Below are 6,977 nucleotides of genomic sequence, written 5' to 3'. Positions count from 1 at the left end.
GAAGGGTCTAGGCCCGAAGCGTCAGCCTTTCTGCTCCTATGATGCTGCTTGGCCTGCTGTGTTCATCCAGCCCTGCACCTTGTTGTCTCGGATTCTCCAGCATCTGCAGTTCCTACTATCTCAAATTAGGAAGGATGTTTTGGCCCTGGAGAGAGTTCAGTGCAGGTTTACAAGGATAATAACTGGACTTCAGGGATTAAGTTATGAGGCGAGATTAGACAAATTAGGCCTTCATCCTCGAGAATTTGGAAGTTTAAGAAGTGATCTAATTGAGGGTTTCAGGGTATTAAGAGAGAAAGACAGGGTAGATAAAGATGAATTATTGAAGATTCTAGAACCAGGGGGCATTGTATAAGAATTAGGGCAAGGCCATTCAAGCAAGATGTCAGAAAGTACTTTTATAGTCAAAGAGTAGTGGACGTTTGGATACTCTCTTCCTTAAGTGGCAGTCGATGCTAATTCGATTGTAATATTTAAATATGAAATAAACAAATTTGTATTAAGCAAAGGTACAAGGGATATGGGCTCAAAGCAGCCATATGGAGTTAGGCCACAGATCAGCCACGATCTTACTGAATGGCGGAGTAGGCTTGACGGGCTGAATGGCCTCCTCCTGTACCTGTGTTCCTAAATGTTTTAAAATTACACAAAGATTAGCTAGATCTGAGTTACATACTGCCTACAGATAGTGGGCATTAGTCCTGAGGAAGCTGAATGTTGATAACAAATTAGAGAGAAAGCTGCAGGTGGCATTTGGCTGAAAGAATTAGTAATCACGAAGGAATTGTTTTTGATTTGATTAGATGGTTTGCAATAGTTGCTAACCTCTAATCTTCAAGACATAGTTATTTTTGATTTGGATTGCATTGTCTGAAATCATCTTTGGAAGCAGATTCAGCAATAACTTTCGAAAGGGAATTAGTTAAATACCTGAAAAAATAAAATATAAAGGGCCAGATGTAAAAAGAAGTGACAGTGGGACTAACTGAATAGCAGTGGAGCTGGCATAGCCTCAAGAGATCATGTGGCCTTGATTCAATTATTTATTAACGACGACTGAGAACCAGGTTCAGCAAGTGAAAGTTTTTTTTGCTTTCTGTGTTTTCAGCTTGCCGGTGTGATCCTCAAGGCTCAGTGAGTTCGGAGTGTGAGCTGAATGGTGGGCAGTGTCGATGCAAGCCCAGAGTGACTGGCCAACGATGTCAACAGTGTGCTCCTGGGACATATGGCTTTGGCCCAATGGGCTGCAAGGGTAAGAGACCAAGAGAAAGAAACTCTTGGTAATCCCTGTTAGCAGCAACAAAGCCAATTTCAAACTCTTTTTTTGCTGTTGATCAGGAAGCTGAGATCGGTAGATGTTTTATTTAGCGTCTGCAGCTCCCTGGCCTGACTGGCAGTGTGAGAATGTTGACTCCAAAGCTTATTCATTCATTCCTATAGCCTCTCTTGTGATGTTTATATGGAACAACTGGAGTTATAGCCCAAGCCAACCCAGATTTAATTGATTGGAATAGGACCAAGGGACTGTATAGTGTCTGCCCATCTTGCTGTTCATAGTCCCTGTATGCTTCTGTACTTTATGCTCCCATCTTGATAGAAGTAAATCGATATGGATTGTTTCCACTTGAAGGTGGCTCAGTAACCAGAAGAAACAGATTGAAGTTAATTGTTTAAAAGAGGGGAAATGATGATAAATTTATAAATACACAGAGTTGTTGCCTATATCAGAGGTGGAGGATTCAACCACGCATTTTCACGCAGGAAATAAATGGGAAGAAGTAAAGTTGCTGGGCTAAGATGAAAGCACAGGGAGGATGGGCTAGTTCAGCAGCTCTTTCAAAAATCTGTTGCAGGCATTTTAGGTTAAAAAAGTCTCCTTCTAAACTGAGGCACAAGGTGTTCTGCCTGTGGTGAGACTGTGTGGTTTAGTGAACAAACTCTGTTTTTTCTCTTTGTCCACAGCTTGTAATTGTAAGCGGGAGGGATCGTACAACATGTTCTGTGACCAGCTTACTGGGCAGTGCCAGTGCCGGGCTGGAGCATTCGGCAGGCAGTGCAGAGAGTGCCAGCCTGGTCACTGGGGTTTCCCAAACTGCCGGCCGTGTCAATGCAATGGGCTCGCGGAGAACTGCGACCAACAAACTGGAGCCTGCCTTAACTGCCGAGGCAACACTATGGGGCAAAACTGTGAGCGGTAATATCCCAATCCGACAAAGTGATCTCCTTGAGACAAATGTGCTTTGTACAGCAGAGGTACTGAAGATGTGAGGTGGATCGTGGGGACTGTGGAAAAGCTTTTCACTGTATTTTATTGTTTTTCTCACTGTAAAATACACCGTTATTCAAAATCATTCACACCTGTTGAATAATGAGGATTTCAAAACAGGAAGAGGCTATCCAGTGATCTCTGACCATGCAAACTCTTTGTGAGATAAATCCTAAACTAGTTCCACTCCTCTGCACTCTCCCAAAGACCCTGAATGAATTCCAAACTATTCCCACTGTCATTATCGCTTCCCATGACCCCGATCAATCCCCATTCTCTCCCCATACCAGTATGAGTTCTCAAAATAATCCTCTTGCTCCACTCTCCCGACAGCCCTGTACCATCCCAAACAAATCCCACTGCCCTGCTCTCTTCTCATAGTCTCTGTTCCTCCTCTGCTTCACATATTTATCTATAATTTTCCCTTAAAAGTTGCAGTGGTCTGAGTTTCAGTCCCTGTCACCCAAATATCCTTTCTAGAAATTTGCAGTGAGTTAAAGTTGACCCGGTGTCTCATATGTGCTTTTTACCCCTTTCCCTCATTCTGTTTTTAGAACATAGAACATAGAACAGTACAGCACAGTTCAGGCCCTTTGACCCAAGATGTTGTGCCGAACTTTTACCCTAAACCTAAGGTCTATCTAACCTCCACCCCTACCTTATACTATCATCCATAGGCCTATCTAATAGCCGCTTAAATGCCCCTAATGAGGCTGACTCCACTACCCTCTCTGGCAATGCATTCCACATCCCGACCACTCTCTGAGTAAAGAACCTACCTCTGACGTCTCCCCTGTATCTACCTCCACTCACTTCAAAACTATGCCCCCTCATAATAGCTACCTCCACCCTAGGAAAAAGTCTCTGGCTGTCCACTCTATTTATACCTCTGATCATTTTGTTCACCTCTATCAAGTCACCTCTCATCCTTCGTCGTTCTAAAGAGAAAAGCCCTAGCTCTCTCAACCTTTCCTCGTAAGACCTTCCCTCCATTCCAGGCAACATCATGGTAAATCTCCTCTGCACCTTTTCCAACGCTTCCACATCTTTCCTGTAATGAGGCGACAAGAACTGGACACAATACTCCAGATGTGGCTTTTGTATAGCTGGAGCATAACTTCACAGCTCTTGAACTCAATCCCTCTATTAATGAAAGCTAACACACCACACGCCTTCTTAACAACTCTATCCACCTGGGTGGCAGCTTTCAGGGAACTGTGGACATGAACCCCAAGATCCCTCTGCTCCTCCACACTGCCAAGAATCTTTCCCTTAACCCTGTATTCTGCTTTCAAGTTTGTCCTTCCAAAATGAATCATTTTCCCTCATTACTCTTTATCTCTAATGTATGTTAGTTCTGGGTATGTCTGAAACCTGGGCAATCAACAGCTTCCAGTTTTATAGTCAAATTCATCCTGGTCTTTTCTCCCCGGTCAAGCAGTGAATAAAAATAGCAGATTGATGGACCAGGATCATAGCAGAGTATTAACTGTAGCCGGGTAAGATTTAACCTTCCACGCTGTGTGGAGACCACTCCACCGGGATTCCAGGACCTCTGTGCTGACATTAGCTCTTCAGTTGGAATTATTTACTCCAATCCCATTTCTTGGTTTACTTTTTCTGTTTTTTCTTTGCTTTCAACTCCTGATCCAACTTCTATTTGAAAAGTGTTATGTTGCTGTCTTCTTGTTCATGATGGTAAAATCATCTCATCTTCTGATTAATTTTCTGTGAGAAAAAAAGGAATGAAAACAACAGTAACAAATTCAGGAGGTGATAGCCAGGCTGGTGAAACAGCTGGACACATCGGATGCAATTCAATGCAGAGAAGTGTGAAGTAACGCTTTTTGAGAAAGAATGCGGAGAAGCGATATAAACTATGTAGAGATAGGGTTAGGGTTGAAAAAACCTTATGAGATCCTTGACTCTGTAAATACAGAATCACTGTCTGGATCCCAGCAGGAGTATTGTGCCTATTTTCTGAGTTTTGAGATTTAAAAGAAAGTTAAAGTTTTAGAGAGGACAAAGGAAATTTATTACAATGGTAACAGTAAAGCAGAGCTTCAGTTATGTGGACAGACTGGGGTTACACTCCAGACAGTAGAGAAGCCTCAGCAGAGATTTAATAGAAGTAGAATGGTTACAGCAAAGAAGGGCCATTCTGTCCATCATGACCATGCTGGCTCTGTGCAAGAGCAGCTCAGTGAGCCCCAGTCCCTGTCTTTCCCTGTGTAGTACTACAATCTTGTTCCATGAAAATTCTGGTGGAGTAATTGAGGAGAAACTGTTTTCAGTGGCAGGTAGATCAGCAACCAGAGAACAGAGATTTCCGGTAATTGATAAAACAGTTGGGGGAGATGAAGAGAATTTTTTTTTTTTTGCATCATTATTGTGGTCTCGAGTGCATTGCCTGAAAGGGTAATTGAAGCAGATTCAGTGATTATTTCTCCATAGTTCATTCAGAGTTTTGGCTCCTGTCTTTAATGATATGAACAGACTGATGAAATACTATATGAAAGCACATGTGAAATGTGCAAAAACCTTTGTTAAAGGCTTATTGTACTGAGCACTGTTAAAAAATGTAAGGAAATATAATGAATTACAAAATCATTTGTTTTTCGTTTCAATGCAGTAATAGAAAAATAAACCCTGAACCAAACTTTCTAATTTTGGATTTAGAGCTTCCACTAATCTTTTAAAAATATTTAACTTTGGAACGTGGGATTAAACTGGCTTCAGGGGTCATCCTAACCCTTAACTTAATCATTAACCTAAGACTTCCTCTAACACTAATATTGGCAATAAACTGGAGAATTGTTATTTCTCTCCACTCCTTCTGGATAATGGGTAACAAATAGCTTACATCATCAGTGATGGCTGGTGATGTGAGAGACGTACTTGGAACATGGATGGAGCCTGCAAGATTCTAGAAATCCTGTCTCCAACCCAATTATGTTGATAGTGTAAATAGTTAATAAAGGCTATTACTCTGCAGCACTCAGCTCTCTGTCTACAACCTCAGTATGGTCTCACAAAATCTTCTTGCTGTACAGATGTGCTGCTGGTTACTATGGAAACCCCATACTGGGTTCTGGAGATCAGTGCCGTCCTTGCCCCTGCCCTGGAGGCCCCAGCAGTCGCCAACATTTTGCCACCTCATGCTACCAGGATCCTGGGACAAGACAAGTGGTGTGTAACTGCGACCAGGGATACACAGGTAGGTGATTGTGAAGAAACACATTCTGGGCGCTGGGTCCCTCAGTGCTACACTTTCTGAGAGGTACTGCAGATGGAGGCAAGTAGGATTTGGGTAAGAAAGACAGGATATATTGGTAGGGTTTCTCATTGAAAGGAAACACTCAGCAGAAGGTGTTATTATCTTGTATTCAAGCTTACAGTGAGTGAAACTCCTTCATGGAAGGCCGATGCAGGACTGACAATTCACAGAACACAATATTTTGCAGAAAGAATATTCCAGTTTATTTTTCTTCGCTTCCTCATTTCATCCCTCCTTGTCTTATCCCATTTGTTTGATATCACAATGCACGTTTACCATTTGCTCTCCCTCCATCTCGTTGTTCTTTCTACCCTTCTTGCTGTTTTCTCACATTCTCTCTCTCTCTCTCACTCTCTCACCCACCGTTCACACTTCTGTCACAATCACAGCATGGCAACTGCTCTGCCCAAGACCATAAGAAATGACAGACAGTTGTGAACATAGTTCAGTCCATCACGAAATCCAGCCTTCTTTCCATTGGCTTCATCTATACTTCCCGCTGCCTTGGGAAAGCTACCAATATCGTCAAAGACCCCTCCCACCTCAGTCATACTCTCTTCAACCCTCTTCCATTGGGCAGAAGATATAAAATCTTGAAAACACGTACCAACAGATTTAATAATGGCTTCTTCCCCACTGTTATCAGACTCATGAATGGATCTCTCATATATTAGAGTTGATCTTTCTCTGCATCTTCTCTGCAGCTGTAACACTATTCTCTGCATTTTGTTCTGTCACCCTGATGTACTTATGTAAGTTATGATTTGTCTGGATAGCACACAAAACAACACTTTTCACCGTATCTCGGTACGTGTGACAATAATAAATCAAATCAAATCACCTTTCTGCATTTTATGGGACATCATGATCAATAGCCCCAACCCACAAACACCACAAGTCGGCCCAGCTGAAAGGACAAAGGGAGCTGCCCACAGGGTGAAGCGTGGCCTTGTGGTCATTTAACGGTCAGTGAGCTGGAGGCAGGAGGTTCTTGCTCAGAGAGCTGCCAGCATGAGTGGATATTCTGCCCATCCCCAGCAGGTAAAACAGCAGCGTGGGCAATTTTTTTTTACATTACCACTTCAAGGAAGATGGGCATTTACAGGATAAGTCAGCTTTAATTGTACATTCTGAATTGCCCAGAGGTTTAAAGTCTGAGAACGACAGACTTCCTTTCATTAAAGACATCAGTGAAGACTATGGTTAGTGGTTATATGGTTACCATTAGACTAACGTTTCAATCCAGATTTTTTATTGAATTCAGATTTCACCATCTGCCACAGTGGGATTCAAACCCATCTCCTCAGCATTTCAGCTTGGGTCGAGAATACTGGGCCTGTGACAATGCTATTATGGCACTGCGTCCCCACTCAGTGTTTGTGGGACTCTGTACCCCAGTGAGAGTCTGTGTGTGTGTGTGTGTGTGTGTGTGTG

The sequence above is a fragment of the Rhincodon typus genome, chromosome 16 (genome assembly GCF_021869965.1).
Source record: "Rhincodon typus isolate 14 chromosome 16, sRhiTyp1.1, whole genome shotgun sequence".
NCBI classification, from domain to species: Eukaryota; Metazoa; Chordata; class Chondrichthyes; order Orectolobiformes; family Rhincodontidae; genus Rhincodon; species Rhincodon typus.
Note: the sequence above shows the minus strand (reverse complement) of the source record.